At 43.6% G+C, this 16,566-nt stretch overlaps 7 non-coding genes across 7 annotated transcripts; all 7 read left to right on the top strand.

Moving 5' to 3' along the window:
- Window positions 1–6,753: 6,753 nt before the first annotated feature.
- On the top strand, window positions 6,754–6,825 carry TRNAC-GCA (transfer RNA cysteine (anticodon GCA)). Its single transcript has one exon. It is a non-coding gene; the product is annotated as a tRNA-Cys (tRNA).
- A 2,076-nt stretch (window positions 6,826–8,901) lies between these two features.
- TRNAC-GCA (transfer RNA cysteine (anticodon GCA)) lies at window positions 8,902–8,973 on the top strand. Its single transcript has one exon. It is a non-coding gene; the product is annotated as a tRNA-Cys (tRNA).
- Window positions 8,974–9,970: 997 nt separating this feature from the next.
- Window positions 9,971–10,042, top strand: TRNAC-GCA (transfer RNA cysteine (anticodon GCA)). Its single transcript has one exon. It is a non-coding gene; the product is annotated as a tRNA-Cys (tRNA).
- A 1,008-nt stretch (window positions 10,043–11,050) lies between these two features.
- Window positions 11,051–11,122, top strand: TRNAC-GCA (transfer RNA cysteine (anticodon GCA)). The gene has a single exon. It is a non-coding gene; the product is annotated as a tRNA-Cys (tRNA).
- A 2,077-nt stretch (window positions 11,123–13,199) lies between these two features.
- Window positions 13,200–13,271, top strand: TRNAC-GCA (transfer RNA cysteine (anticodon GCA)). Its single transcript has one exon. It is a non-coding gene; the product is annotated as a tRNA-Cys (tRNA).
- Window positions 13,272–14,268: 997 nt separating this feature from the next.
- Window positions 14,269–14,340, top strand: TRNAC-GCA (transfer RNA cysteine (anticodon GCA)). Its single transcript has one exon. It is a non-coding gene; the product is annotated as a tRNA-Cys (tRNA).
- A 2,077-nt stretch (window positions 14,341–16,417) lies between these two features.
- On the top strand, window positions 16,418–16,489 carry TRNAC-GCA (transfer RNA cysteine (anticodon GCA)). Its single transcript has one exon. It is a non-coding gene; the product is annotated as a tRNA-Cys (tRNA).
- The last annotated feature ends 77 nt before the right edge of the window (window positions 16,490–16,566 follow it).

Genomic DNA, 16,566 nt, shown 5'->3' with positions numbered 1-16,566 from the left:
CGGTACAAGTACCACTGGGCTAGCCCAGGGGCTGCTGGAGGGCTCAATCACCCCTAGCTCCAACATCTTAGAAACCTCCTTCTTGATGCTGGCCCTGACCTTGTCAGCCACCCGGTAAAACTTCTGTTTCACAGGCATGCTATCTCCCGTGTCCACGTCATGGACACACCAGTTGGTGATACCGGGGGTCAGGGAGAACAGAGATGCAAACTGACCCAACACATGGCGACAGTCCCTCTGCTGTTCTGGGGTCAGGGTGGGCGAGAGGACCACTCCATCCACTGACCCATCTTGCTCCTTAGCTGCCAGGAGGTCAGGAAGAGGATCACTATCCTCCTCCATACCTGCATCTGTAGCAAGTAGCATTGTTATTTCAGACCTCTCAAAATGGGGTTTGAGGCGGTTCACGTGTAGGACCCTCATGGGGTTCCTGGGAGATCGCAAGTTGACCAGGTAGGTCACCTCACTCTTGCGCTCCACCACCTCATATGGCCCAGTCCACTTGTCCTGGAGCGCGCAAGGCTCCACTGGCGCCATCACCCACACCATCTGCCCAGGTTGAAATTCCATCAGAGTGGTATGCTGGTCATACCACCTCTTCATCTCATCCTGGCTGGCTTCCAGGTTCGCCTGAGCGAGGGCCCGGAAGCGCTGTGTCTGGTTGCGGATGGCCAGCACATAGCTGAACACATCCTGAGGGGTTTTCCCCGGGGATTTCTCCCAACCCTCCTTCACCAGACTGAGAGGTCCTCTAACAGGGTGCCCGTACAAAAGCTCAAAGGGACTGAACCCTAGAGACTTTTGTGGTACCTCCCTGTAGGCAAATAATAGGCATGGCAAAAAGACGTCCCACTTCCGTCTCATGGGCTCTGTCAGCCCCATGATCATGCCTTTCAGGGTCCGGTTGAACCTTTCAACCAACCCATTTCCTTGAGGGTGGTAAGGAGTGGTGAACTTATAAGTTACCCCACACTCCTCCCACAGAGACTTCATATACCTGGAGATGAAGTTGGTACCCCGGTCAGATACCACCTCTTTGGGGAAACCCACACGGGAAAAGATCCCCATCAACGCACGGCCCACCACCGGGGCTGTGGTTGTCCTGAGAGGGATAGCCTCCGGGTACCGGGTGGCATGATCCACCAGGACCAGGATGAACCTGTTGCCTAAGGCGGTCCTGGGGTCCAGTGGCCCCACAATATCTATTCCCACCCGCTCGAAAGGGGTGCTCACTACCGGAAAAGGCTGGAGAGGGCCTTTGCATTTTCCTCCAGCCTTGCCACTTGCCTGGCAAGTCTGGCATGATTTACAAAAGGAAGCGACGTCCGTCTTCATCCCGGGCCAGTAAAAGTGGGTGGCAAGCCTTTGTCGGGTCTTGTCCTGCCCGAGATGTCCTGCAAGCGGCACGTCGTGAGCCAGACCCAGTAGGAAGTCTCTGAACCCGGCGGGTACCACCAGGGTACGTGATCCACTGGGCTCAGCAAACCTAGGCTCACTGTACAACAAGTCATTCTCCCAGTAGAGAAAAAAGTTCTTCGGATCAGCACCTGCTGCCTGGTCTGCAGCCTGGTGCCGCAGACCTTCAAGAGTAGGGCATGTCTTCTGCGCACGGCAGAACTCCTCTCTGGAGGGACCACCCTCTTGCTGCCAATGGGTCAGCTCAGGTATGTCTCCCAGCTCAGCGACCTGTTCCCCTGTAGGCTCCAGGGCATCCCCCGTAGGTTCTGCTCCTTCCTGGACCGTGGGAACAGCTGGGGTGGACGCACCACGCCCCTTGCCCTTCCTCTTTCTGGCAGGGACCTGGGCCACTGTTTCAGGCTCCAGGTCTGCTTCACAACCCTGTCTGGCTGCCATGGACCGGGTGGTCACACAGACCCACTCAGGCAAACCCAACATCTCCAAATGAGCCTGGCGTTCCACCTCCTTCCACGGGGAACTCTCCAGGTCATTACCTAGCAGACAGTCAACTGGCATGGATGGACTCACAACAACTTTGAGAGGTCCTGAGACCCCCCCCCCACTCAAAGGGAACATGTGCTACCTTGCAAAGGCGCACAGAGTTGTCAGCTGACACCACTGGGTGAAGTACGTCTGGAATGATCAGCTCCTCAGGGACCCACTGACACCTGACCGTAGTCACACTGGCTCCAGTGTCCCTGAGAGCCTCCACCCTCCTCCCATTGATGGTCACCCACTGCCTGTACTTCTTAGTGTTATCAGGGACAGGGGTTTCCTGGACCATCTCTGTGTCTCCTAAAGAGACAAGGGACATAACTGCTAAACCCTCCAAATCACTAGAAATTAAATCCCCCCCAAAAGCTACACTAGCTATCCCCGGTGTTGGAGCACCAGTGGGTGCCAGGGATTTCTTGGGACACACAGGAGACTTGTGACCCAATTCCTGACAGTGATAACACTTAATGGGACCCTTGTTATCCGACCTGCCCTTAGGGGGCCAGGTTGGTTTGGGTTTGGACTTGGGGGGCTGGGACTGGTTACCCTGGGAACTATTTTTGGGCCCTTGTGAGAACTCCTTTTGGTTACCCTTGTCCCCCCCACTCTTCTGCTGGGGACCCTGCCCACCTTTGGCAATGGTACCCACAATTCCTCTGTGGACCCTGGTACTGGTCCAGTGGTCCGCCTCCTTAGCAAGCTCAATGGGGTCCGTCAACTTGCTATCTAAAAGATGCTGGCGCAGCTCTGGAACACATAGACTACTCAAGTGCTCCCAACTAATTAAATGTAACAACCCCTTATAATCAGTTACCTTGCTGCCCTTCATCCAACCTTCCAGTGCCCGCGAGTACAGATTCACACACTCCATCCAAGTCTCAGACTCTTTCTTCTTGGAATTTCTAAACTGCAGTCTATACTGCTCTGGAGTAAGTCCATACCTGAGACATAGGGCCTCCTTCATATTGGGATAGGTCATGGCACCTGCTAATTCTAAGGGCTCTAGAGCTCTCCTCCCAGAAGCCTCAAAATGTTTCCACAGGCCCGCCCCCCAATGCTGTTCAGGCACACCATTCATTCTCAATGCAATTTCATACGATGTGAACCAGGCATAGATATCCTCACTCCTATTGTAATTCTGTACTAAATCTTTGGGGATATATACTTTACCCCCTTGCACTGGCTGTGCGCTGCCACCATTTGAACCGGACTCCACCTGCTTGGTCTTGATGTCCAGTTCTCTCATGCTCACTTCATGAGCCAGAAGCAATTTCTTCTCTTCCAAGGCACGGGCATTCTTGCTCTCCTCCGCCGCCTTGTCCTTCTCTACTTCCAATTGCTTCATTTTCATTTTCATCATTTCCATTTCATGGTTTCTCACCCTTTGATTCTCCTCCAGCTCCTCTGGAGTGAGCCCCCTACTGGAATGGGAGCTGCTAGCCCTTGAGACTGGTCTGCTCACAGGCAGATCTTGGGGAACAAAACCATCCTCTTCATTTGCATCACTTTCCTCTTGGGCCTCCCACCAGGCCTTCAGGACTCTTTGTAGCACATCTTTTCTAGCTCCGCTTTTAAAAGAGCAACCACGGTCTTTGCAGAATTGCTTGAGATCTTCAACTTTGTATGAATATAAATCCGCAATGGAAAACTCCAATTCTGCCTTCTCGCTTGTTGCCACCTGAGACATGATGCTCTTGAAGAGTTACTCAAAAATAGAATCAAAAAAAATATAGTATGTGGTTGTCTATTGGTCTGCACTTAAACTAGTGATGTACACCAATTACTGTGGGTCAAGTACAAATACAAGTTCAATCCTCACCGCTGACCACCAATGTTAGATCTGGGGGTCTCTAGTTGGCAGGGTAGGTACCACTGTCCAAGTAGGGACCCTTGCTTCTAGTCAGGGAAAGGGGGATACACTGTTAAGATAACCCCTGCTCACCCTCTAGGTAGCTTGGCCTGAGCAGTCTAGGCTATCAATGGCAATGTGTAAAGAATTTGTACCAACACTCACAGTAACACAGTGAAAACACCACAGATTTACTCCACACCAGTTTTAGAAAAATAATGTATCTTTACTAAAAACCTCACAAGACCAAATATTACAGACAAACCAACATATAATTCAAAAAGGTTACTTTAAGGATAGTTCAAGAGTTTGCAGAAAGTACTCCAGGATGTCAAAGTCAGTGTCCTGCACAATGCGGCTCTCAATGCACAAAATGCGACACTTTCGTGCCCAACAGTACCTGTAGTTGCGATAAGGTTCCCAAAAGCTATAACAAGGAAGATGGCAAAGGCGATGCGATGCTCCTGAGATCCTGGGGAGGCTTTGCAGCAGCCCTGCTTCACGCAGCAGAGGTGGATGCGCCGGCTCCGATCTGTAGGGGGAGGATGCGATACCTTTGGCTTTCGTTGCGTAGGTTTCTTAGGGGGAAGCTTCACGCACAGGTTCGATGCGACACTCTTCGATGTGGTGCGATGCGTGGCGCAGCGTTGCCTTCCGGCGCCGCAACTCTCGATGCGCCACGGAACGGGACTCTGCGTCGACGCACGCAGCGATTGGAGACTTTTCACGCACCGGCAGTGGTGCGGCCCGCAAACTGGTTCTGCGACAACCCTCGCAATGGCAGGAAGCTTCACGCTTCGGGACGATGCTCGACGCACTCGGCGATGCGGAGACCCTGCGTGTTGCGATGGTGCCGCGATGAAACTTTCCACGCACTCTCGTCTTGCGACACGCAATCGGATGATGCGCTGGGTACCAGTCACTCTTGTTCACGCTTCTGCTTCCCAGCTCCCTCAACACAGCAAAACGACCTCCTGAAGCCCCAAGACTGGGCAAGCACTCCAAGGCAGGTCAGAACTCTCTCAGCAGAGTTCCAGGGGAGCTGGTGGTGAAGTCCTTTTGTTCCTGGGACTTCTTAACAGGGAGCCAGCTCTTCTCAGGCCCTTGGAGATCAGAATCAAAAGAAGGGGACACAGCAAAGTCCTTCCCCTCTCCTTGGCAGCAAAGCAAAACAGCAAGCAGGCAGTCTTCTCCTCTTCAGTTTCTTCCAGCTTTCTCCTTGGCAGAGGTTTCTTCTTAGTTCCAAAGTGATCTAAAGTTTTAGGTGTCTGGGGTCCTCTTCTTATACCCCTCCAAGTCTTTGTCTCTCTTTGTTCCAGTGGGGGGATTCCCCTGCTCAAACCGGTTCCTGGGTGTGCTCTGCTCTGGAGCACCTGGTTCCTTTCAGAGTGAGGGGCAGGGTCGTTAGACGCTCAGCAGGAGGTGGAGCCTTCTTTGTGCCAGCTGAGGCAGAGTCCTCAGCCTGGCCAGCAGGGGGTGGAGCCAGCTTTGTGTTTGTCAGGGGCAGCCCCATTCAGACCCAGGGACTACTCCTCCCACCCATCGAAAGCAGATCTCCCTATTCACCCTGCTGCTGACTCATCCAGGCTCCTGGAGCCACCTAGCACATCACCTGACACCAGTCAGCCAACCAGCACACAGGCACCCAGGAAGGTTAAACAGAAGAATAGCTACTTTCTAAAAAGTGCTATTCTCACACTGTGAATTTAAAAACCATCTTGCTAAAAAGATGTATAATTAAATTCTGAACACAGAGATACCAAACTTGGATTTTCTATCTTGCCCTTATGGGAAGATAGGCATGTAAACAGCCTTCCCCATTCTATCCTATGGGCAAGATAGCCTCTCCGCAGTGAAAAACGAAAATGGCTGTAATTCACTACCAGGGCATGTTACACACCTCAGTACATGCCCTACCTTTCAGATACACTGCACCCAGCCCAGGGGGGTACCTAGGGCCACCATAGGGATGCCTGACATGTACAGAAAGGGAAGGATAAGGCCTGGTCAGTGGGTGCACTGGCCAGGTCGACATGGCAGTCCTGGACTGCACATAGGCACTGCAAGCAGGCCTAAGACATCATTTTAACGCTACTCCTGTGGGTGGCACAATCAGTGCTGCAGCCCACTAGTAGCATTTGAATCACCAGCCCTGGCACACGCAGTGCACTTTACTAGGGGCTAACAGGTGAAACAAATATCCCAATCATGGATAACCAATCAATACAACAATTTACCAAGGGAGCACTTGCACTTTGACACTGATCAGCAGTGGCAAAGTGCCCAAAGCATCTAAACCAGCAAAATCGAAATCCAGCATAGCATCAAAAATACAGGAGGTAGAGGCAAAAAGTCAGGGGTAACCACGCCAAAGATGCCAGGTCTAACAATAATCTATTTACTTTCTACTAAAAAACGCTGCCCACGTACAAGATGTACGAACCCTAGTTGCAGGTGCAAGCAGGCTGGTCTGAGAAACCAGGCCATTTGCGAACACAAAATTGCTTTTTCTGATGTATTAAATCGAAGGTACATGAAATGGGTGTTTGGTTGTACCTTCAAATACCAAATTGTAGTGGTATGTAGAAATGTTTTTTCACCGTAATTTGGCCCAAAACAATCATACTTCACCACCATATCAGTGATTGTGGTAATCATTCCACAAAGATAAGTAGTCTCGTAAAAACCTGTTCCTCTTTGAGAATGTTTCAAAACAAACATTTTAATTACAGATATTGGTCCTATGGACCACTGCCTATTCAAATAAAATAACAATTAAACATATACATTTTGTTTTTTAAATGATCCTGTTTTCCTTTAATTAATAATATTAAGAACTACTTCTCCTTTTCCACAGTTTCAAGCTCGTACTTTGTGGCCCAACTGAGCTTGAGCCTCTCACTCTTTCATGATGTACTGTTATATTGTCATTCTGATCTTTGAAAACAGTTGGGGATATAGCTCAGTGGTAGAGCATTTGACTGCAGATCAAGAGGTCCCTGGTTCAAATCCGGGTGTCCCCTAAACCTATTTTGTTCTGGAGTTTGTAGCTAGGATCTTTCATAAAGTCCCTTTGGATCACCATTGACAGAGTCAGTGTTCAGTTGGATCTTATACTTTATTAGCATTACAGTGTCACTGCTCAAAACCTGGGAATAAATGCATTTTTACACAGGGCGTGGGAACTTTCTGAAACATCATTGATTTATTTTGGAATCCGGCTCTTCCTTTCACAGCTTCAAACAAAGAGAATGACTATGAAAACAATTGAAAACTTTGTTATACAGTTTGGTGCTTCCTTGTAGCGCACTAAAGAAATGGCATAGTATACTCGGCAGCGCTGCAGTCAATCTATTTCTCATTTAACATGTGTCCTCAGTCTTACATATATTCCTCCTCTCCTCTGTGCATACAAAATATGTGTTTGTTTAAAGCACTTCATTCTTGTGCAACGTAGAAACTATTTAATTTCTCCTTAAAACCTCTGCCTACGTGCAAAATGTATGAACCCTCGTTGCAGATGAAAAAAGGCTGGCTCGAAGACTCAGGCCATTTTCGAACACAAAATGGCCTTTTCTGATATATTAAATTGATGGTACTTGAAAGGGACGTTTGGGTGTACCTTCCAAATACCAAATTGCAGCGGTATGTAGAAATGTTTTTGGTCCATCATTTGGCCCAAAACAATCATACTTCACCACCATCTCGGTGATTGTGGTAACCAATCCGCGAAAGGTTAAGGCGTCCCGTAAAAACCTCTTCCCCTTTGAGAATGTTTCAAAACAAGCATTTTATGTACAGGCATTGGTCCTATAGACCACTGCCTGTTCAAATAAAATAACAATGAAACATATAAATATTTTTTTTAAACGATCCCGTTTTCCTTCAATAAATAATATTAAGAACTACTTCTCCTGTTCCACAGTTTCAAGCTTGTACTTTCCGGCCCAACTGAGCATGATGCTCACACTCTTTCATGAGGTACTGATATATTTTCATTACGACTCTCACAAACAGGTGGGGATATAGCTCAGTGGTAGAGCATTTGACTGCAGATCAAGAGGTCCCTGGTTCAAATACAGGTGTCCCCTTGGCCTGTTTTGGTTCTTGTGTTTGTAGCTGGGACTTTTCATAAAACCCCTTTGGATCATCATTGACAGAGTCAGTGTTAGCTTGGATCTTACACTTTAACAGCATTACAATGTCACTGCTCAAAACCTGAGAGTAAATGCATTTTTATACAGGGCTCGGTATTCCGTATGGGAAATGTCTGAAAAAGCATTGATTTATTTTGGAATCTGGCTCTTCCTTTCACAGCACCAAACAAAGGGAATGGACTATGAAAGCAATTGGCAACTTTGTTTTACAGTTTAGTGCTTCCTTCAATCGCACTACAGAAATTGCATAGAAAAGTGGGCAGCAATGCAGTCAATCTATTCCTCATTTAACCTGTGTCCTCAGTCTTACATGTATTCCACCTCTTCTCTGTGCATACAAAGTATGTGTTTGTTTGAAGCACTTCATTTTTGTGCAATGCATAATCTATTTACTTTCTACTAAAATACGCTGCCCACGTACAAGATGTACGAACCCTAGTTGCAGGTGCAAGCAGGCTGGTCTGAGAAACCAGGCCATTTGCGAACACAAAATAGCTTTTGCTGATGTATTAAATCGAAGGTACATGAAAGGGGTGTTTGGTTGTACCTTCAAATACCAAATTGTAGTGGTATGCAGAAATGTTTTTTCACCGTAATTTGGCCCAAAACAATCATACTTCACCACCATATCAGTGATTGTGGTAATCAATCCACAAAGATAAGTTGTCTCGTAAAAACCTCTTCCCCTTTGAGAATGTTTCAAAATAAACATTTTAATTACAGATATTGGTCCTATGGACCACTGCCTATTCAAATAAAATAACAATTAAACATATACATTTTGTTTTTTAAATGATCCTGTTTTCCTTTAATTAATAATATTAAGAACTACTTCTCCTTTTCCACAGTTTCAAGCTCGTACTTTGTGGCCCAACTGAGCTTGAGCCTCTCACTCTTTCATGATGTACTGATATATTGTCATTCTGATCTTTGAAAACAGTTGGGGATATAGCTCAGTGGTAGAGCATTTGACTGCAGATCAAGAGGTCCCTGGTTCAAATCCGGGTGTCCCCTAAACCTATTTTGGTTTTGGTGTTTGTAGCTGGGATCTTTCATAAAGTCCCTATGGATCACCATTGACAGAGTCAGTGTTCAGTTGGATCTTATACTTTATTAGCATTACAGTGTCACTGCTCAAAACCTGGGAATAAATGCATTTTTACACAGGGCGTGGGAACTTTCTGAAACATCATTGATTTATTTTGGAATCCGGCTATTCCTTTCACAGCTTCACGCAAAGAGAATCACTATGAAAACAATTGAAAACTTTGTTATACAGTTTGGTGCTTCCTTGTAGCGCACTAAAGAAATGGCATAGTATACTCGGCAGCGCTGCAGTCAATCTATTTCTCATTTAACCTGTGTCCTCAGTCTTACATATATTCCTCCTCTCCTCTGTGCATACAAAATATGTGTTTGTTTAAAGCACTTCATTCTTGTGCAACGTAGAAACTATTTAATTTCTCCTTAAAACCTCTGCCTACGTGCAAAATGTATGAACCCTCGTTGCAGATGAAAAAAGGCTGGCTCGAAGACTCAGGCCATTTTCGAACACAAAATGGCCTTTTCTGATATATTAAATTGATGGTACTTGAAAGGGACGTTTGGGTGTACCTTCCAAATACCAAATTGCAGTGGTATGTAGAAATGTTTTTCGTCCATCATTTGGCCCAAAACAATCATACTTCACCACCATCTCGATGATTGTGGTAACCAATCCGCGAAAGGATAAGGCGTCCCGTAAAAACCTCTTCCCCTTTGAGAATGTTTCAAAACAAGCATTTTATGTACAGGCATTGGTCCTATGGACCACTGCCTGTTCAAATAAAATAACAATGAAACATATAAATATTTTTTTTAAACGATCCCGTTTTCCTTCAATAAATAATATTAAGAATTACTTCTCGTGTTCCACAGTTTCAAGCTTGTACTTTCCGGCCCAACTGAGCATGATGCTCACACTCTTTCATGAGGTACTGATATATTTTCATTCCGACTCTCACAAACAGGTGGGGATATAGCTCAGTGGTAGAGCATTTGACTGCAGATCAAGAGGTCCCTGGTTCAAATCCAGGTGTCCCCTTGGCCTGTTTTGGTTCTTGTGTTTGTAGCTGGGACTTTTCATAAAACCCCTTTGGATCATCATTGACAGAGTCAGTGTTCGCTTGGATCTTACACTTTAATAGCATTACAATGTCACTGCTCAAAACCTGAGAGTAAATGCATTTTTATACAGGGCTCGGTATTTCGTATGGGAAATGTCTGAAAAAGCATTGATTTATTTTGGAATCTGGCTCTTCCTTTCACAGCACCAAACAAAGGGAATGGACTATGAAAGCAAATGACAACTTTGTTTTACAGTTTGGTGCTTCCTTCGATCGCACTACAGAAATTGCATAGAAAAGTGGGCAGAAATTCAGTCAATCTATTCCTCATTTAACCTGTGTCCTCAGTCTTACATGTATTCCACCTCTTCTCTGTGCATACAAAGTATGTGTTTGTTTGAAGCACTTCATTTTTGTGCAATGCATAATCTGTTTACTTTCTACTAAAAAACGCTGCCCACGTACAAGATGTATGAACCCTAGTTGCAGGTGCAAGCAGGCTGGTCTGAGAAACCAGGCCATTTGCGAACACAAAATTGCTTTTTCTGATGTATTAAATCAAAGGTACATGAAATGGGTGTTTGGTTGTACCTTCAAATACCAAATTGTAGTGGTATGTAGAAATGTTTTTTCACCGTAATTTGGCCCAAAACAATCATACTTCACCACCATATCAGTGATTGTGGTAATCATTCCACAAAGATAAGTAGTCTCGTAAAAACCTGTTCCTCTTTGAGAATGTTTCAAAACAAACATTTTAATTACAGATATTGGTCCTATGGACCACTGCCTATTCAAATAAAATAACAATTAAACATATACATTTTGTTTTTTAAATGATCCTGTTTTCCTTTAATTAATAATATTAAGAACTACTTCTCCTTTTCCACAGTTTCAAGCTCGTACTTTGTGGCCCAACTGAGCTTGAGCCTCTCACTCTTTCATGATGTACTGTTATATTGTCATTCTGATCTTTGAAAACAGTTGGGGATATAGCTCAGTGGTAGAGCATTTGACTGCAGATCAAGAGGTCCCTGGTTCAAATCCGGGTGTCCCCTAAACCTATTTTGGTTCTGGTGTTTGTAGCTGGGATCTTTCATAAAGTCCCTTTGGATCACCATTGACAGAGTCAGTGTTCAGTTGGATCTTATACTTTATTAGCATTACAGTGTCACTGCTCAAAACCTGGGAATAAATGCATTTTTACACAGGGCGTGGGAACTTTCTGAAACATCATTGATTTATTTTGGAATCCGGCTTTTCCTTTCACAGCTTCAAACAAAGAGAATGACTATGAAAACAATTGAAAACTTTGTTATACAGTTTGGTGCTTCCTTGTAGCGCACTAAAGAAATGGCATAGTATACTCGGCAGCACTGCAGTCAATCTATTTCTCATTTAACATGTGTCCTCAGTCTTACATATATTCCTCCTCTCCTCTGTGCATACAAAATATGTGTTTGTTTAAAGCACTTCATTCTTGTGCAACGTAGAAACTATTTAATTTCTCCTTAAAACCTCTGCCTACATGCAAAATGTATGAACCCTCGTTGCAGATGAAAAAAGGCTGGCTCGAAGACTCAGGTCATTTTCGAACACAAAATGGCCTTTTCTGATATATTAAATTGATGGCACTTGAAAGGGACGTTTGGGTGTACCTTCCAAATACCAAATTGCAGTGGTATGTAGAAATGTTTTTAGTCCATCATTTGGCCCAAAACAATCATACTTCACCACCATCTCGGTGATTGTGGTAACCAATCCGCGAAAGGATAAGGCGTCCCGTAAAAACCTCTTCCCCTTTGAGAATGTTTCAAAACAAGCATTTTATGTACAGGCATTGGTCCTATGGACCACTGCCTGTTCAAATAAAATAACAATGAAACATATAAATATTTTTTTTAAACGATCCCGTTTTCCTTCAATAAATAATATTAAGAACTACTTCTCCTGTTCCACAGTTTCAAGCTTGTACTTTCCGGCCCAACTGAGCATGATGCTCACACTCTTTCATGAGGTACTGATATATTTTCATTCCGACTCTCACAAACTGGTGGGGATATAGCTCAGTGGTAGAGCATTTGACTGCAGATCAAGAGGTCCCTGGTTCAAATCCACGTGTCCCCTTGGCCTGTTTTGGTTCTTGTGTTTGTAGCTGGGACTTTTCATAAAACCCCTTTGGATCATCATTGACAGAGTCAGTGTTCGCTTGGATCTTACACTTTAACAGCATTACAATGTCACTGCTCAAAACCTGAGAGTAAATGCATTTTTATACAGGGCTCGGTATTCCGTATGGGAAATGTCTGAAAAAGCATTGATTTATTTTGGAATCTGGCTCTTCCTTTCACAGCACCAAACAAAGGGAATGGACTATGAAAGCAATTGGCAACTTTGTTTTACAGTTTAGTGCTTCCTTCAATCGCACTACAGAAATTGCATAGAAAAGTGGGCAGCAATGCAGTCAATCTATTCCTCATTTAACCTGTGTCCTCAGTCTTACATGTATTCCACCTCTTCTCTGTGCATACAAAGTATGTGTTTGTTTGAAGCACTTCATTTTTGTGCAATGCATAATCTATTTACTTTCTACTAAAATACGCTGCCCACGTACAAGATGTACGAACCCTAGTTGCAGGTGCAAGCAGGCTGGTCTGAGAAACCAGGCCATTTGCGAACACAAAATAGCTTTTTCTGATGTATTAAATCGAAGGTACATGAACGGGGTGTTTGGTTGTACCTTCAAATACCAAATTGTAGTGGTATGCAGAAATGTTTTTTCACCGTAATTTGGCCCAAAACAATCATACTTCACCACCATATCAGTGATTGTGGTAATCAATCCACAAAGATAAGTAGTCTCGTAAAAACCTCTTCCCCTTTGAGAATGTTTCAAAACAAACATTTTAATTAGAGATATTGGTCCTATGGACCACTGCCTATTCAAATAAAATAACAATTAAACATATACATGTTGTTTTTTAAATGTTCCTGTTTTCCTTTAATTAATAATATTAAGAACTACTTCTCCTTTTCCACAGTTTCAAGCTCGTACTTTGTGGCCCAACTGAGCTTGAGCCTCTCACTCTTTCATGATGTACTGATATATTGTCATTCTGATCTTTGAAAACAGTTGGGGATATAGCTCAGTGGTAGAGCATTTGACTGCAGATCAAGAGGTCCCTGGTTCAAATCCGGGTGTCCCCTAAACCTATTTTGGTTTTGGTGTTTGTAGCTGGGATCTTTCATAAAGTCCCTATGGATCACCATTGACAGAGTCAGTGTTCAGTTGGATCTTATACTTTATTAGCATTACAGTGTCACTGCTCAAAACCTGGGAATAAATGCATTTTTACACAGGGCGTGGGAACTTTCTGAAACATCATTGATTTATTTTGGAATCCGGCTCTTCCTTTCACAGCTTCAAGCAAAGAGAATCACTATGAAAACAATTGAAAACTTTGTTATACAGTTTGGTGCTTCCTTGTAGCGCACTAAAGAAATGGCATAGTATACTCGGCAGCGCTGCAGTCAATCTATTTCTCATTTAACCTGTGTCCTCAGTCTTACATATATTCCTCCTCTCCTCTGTGCATACAAAATATGTGTTTGTTTAAAGCACTTCATTCTTGTGCAACGTAGAAACTATTTAATTTCTCCTTAAAACCTCTGCCTACGTGCAAAATGTATGAACCCTCGTTGCAGATGAAAAAAGGCTGGCTCGAAGACTCAGGCCATTTTCGAACACAAAATGGCCTTTTCTGATATATTAAATTGATGGTACTTGAAAGGGACGTTTGGGTGTACCTTCCAAATACCAAATTGCAGTGGTATGTAGAAATGTTTTTGGTCCATCATTTGGCCCAAAACAATCATACTTCACCACCATCTCGGTGATTGTGGTAACCAATCCGCGAAAGGATAAGGCGTCCCGTAAAAACCTCTTCCCCTATGAGAATGTTTCAAAACAAGCATTTTATGTACAGGCATTGGTCCTATGGACCACTGCCTGTTCAAATAAAATAACAATGAAACATATAAATATTTTTTTTAAACGATCCCGTTTTCCTTCAATAAATAATATTAAGAACTACTTCTCCTGTTCCACAGTTTCAAGCTTGTACTTTCCGGCCCAACTGAGCATGATGCTCACACTCTTTCATGAGGTACTGATATATTTTCATTCCGACTCTCACAAACAGGTGGGGATATAGCTCAGTGGTAGAGCATTTGACTGCAGATCAAGAGGTCCCTGGTTCAAATCCAGGTGTTCCCTTTTCCTGTTTTGGTTCTTGTGTTTGTAGCTGGGACTTTTCATAAAACCCCTTTGGATCATCATTGACAGAGTCAGTGTTCGCTTGGATCTTACACTTTAATAGCATTACAATGTCACTGCTCAAAACCTGAGAGTAAATGCATTTTTATACAGGGCTCGGTATTTCGTATGGGAAATGTCTGAAAAAGCATTGATTTATTTTGGAATCTGGCTCTTCCTTTCACAGCACCAAACAAAGGGAATGGACTATGAAAGCAATTGACAACTTTGTTTTACAGTTTGGTGCTTCCTTCGATCGCACTACAGAAATTTCATAGAAAAGTGGGCAGAAATGCAGTCAATCTATTCCTCATTTAACCTGTGTCCTCAGTCTTACATGTATTCCACCTCTTCTCTGCGCATACAAAGTATGTGTTTGTTTGAAGCACTTCATTTTTGCGCAATGCATAATCTGTTTACGTTCTACTAAAAAACGCTGCCCACGTACAAGATGTATGAACCCTAGTTGCAGGTGCAAGCAGGCTGGTCTGAGAAACCAGGCCATTTGCGAACACAAAATTGCTTTTTCTGATGTATTAAATCGAAGGTACATGAAATGGGTGTTTGGTTGTACCTTCAAATACCAAATTGTAGTGGTATGTAGAAATGTTTTTTCACCGTAATTTGGCCCAAAACAATCATACTTCACCACCATATCAGTGATTGTGGTAATCATTCCACAAAGATAAGTAGTCTCGTAAAAACCTGTTCCTCTTTGAGAATGTTTCAAAACAAACATTTTAATTACAGATATTGGTCCTATGGACCACTGCCTATTCAAATAAAATAACAATTAAACATATACATTTTGTTTTTTAAATGATCCTGTTTTCCTTTAATTAATAATATTAAGAACTACTTCTCCTTTTCCACAGTTTCAAGCTCGTACTTTGTGGCCCAACTGAGCTTGAGCCTCTCACTCTTTCATGATGTACTGTTATATTGTCATTCTGATATTTGAAAACAGTTGGGGATATAAATCAGTGGTAGAGCGTTTGACTGCAGATCAAGAGGTCCCTGGTTCAAATCCGGGTGTCCCCTAAACCTATTTTGGTTCTGGTGTTTGTAGCTAGGATCTTTCATAAAGTCCTTTTGGATCACCATTGACAGAGTCAGTGTTCAGTTGGATCTTATACTTTATTAGAATTACAGTGTCACTGCTCAAAACCTGGGAATAAATGCATTTTTACACAGGGCGTGGGAACTTTCTGAAACATCATTGATTTATTTTGGAATCCGGCTCTTCCTTTCACAGCTTCAAACAAAGAGAATGACTATGAAAACAATTGAAAACTTTGTTATACAGTTTGGTGCTTCCTTGTAGCGCACTAAAGAAATGGCATAGTATACTCGGCAGCGCTGCAGTCAATCTATTTCTCATTTAACATGTGTCCTCAGTCTTACATATATTCCTCCTCTCCTCTGTGCATACAAAATATGTGTTTGTTTAAAGCACTTCATTCTTGTGCAACGTAGAAACTATTTAATTTCTCCTTAAAACCTCTGCCTACGTGCAAAATGTATGAACCCTCGTTGCAGATGAAAAAAGGCTGGCTCGAAGACTCAGGTCATTTTCGAACACAAAATTGCCTTTTCTGATATATTAAATTGATGGTACTTGAAAGGGACGTTTGGGTGTACCTTCCAAATACCAAATTGCAGTGGTATGTAGAAATGTTTTTGGTCCATCATTTGGCCCAAAACAATCATACTTCACCACCATCTCGGTGATTGTGGTAACCAATCCGCGAAAGGATAAGGCGTCCCGTAAAAACCTCTTCCCCTTTGAGAATGTTTCAAAACAAGCATTTTATGTACAGGCATTGGTCCTATGGACCACTGCCTGTTCAAATAAAATAACAATGAAACATATACATATTTTTTTTAAACGATCCCGTTTTCCTTCAATAAATAATATTAACAACTACTTCTCCTGTTCCACAGTTTCAAGCTTGTACTTTCCGGCCCAACTGAGCATGATGCTCACACTCTTTCATGAGGTACTGATATATTTTCATTCCGACTCTCACAAACAGGTGGGGATATAGCTCAGTGGTAGAGCATTTGACTGCAGTTCAAGAGGTCCCTGGTTCAAATCCAGGTGTCCCCTTGGCCTGTTTTGGTTCTTGTGTTTGTAGCTGGGACTTTTCATAAACCCCTTTGGATCATCATTGACAGAGTCAGTGT

This window comes from Triturus cristatus, chromosome 4_1 (genome assembly GCF_964204655.1).
Source record: "Triturus cristatus chromosome 4_1, aTriCri1.1, whole genome shotgun sequence".
Taxonomy (NCBI): Eukaryota; Metazoa; Chordata; class Amphibia; order Caudata; family Salamandridae; genus Triturus; species Triturus cristatus.
This window is presented reverse-complemented; position numbering and strand designations above follow the sequence as displayed.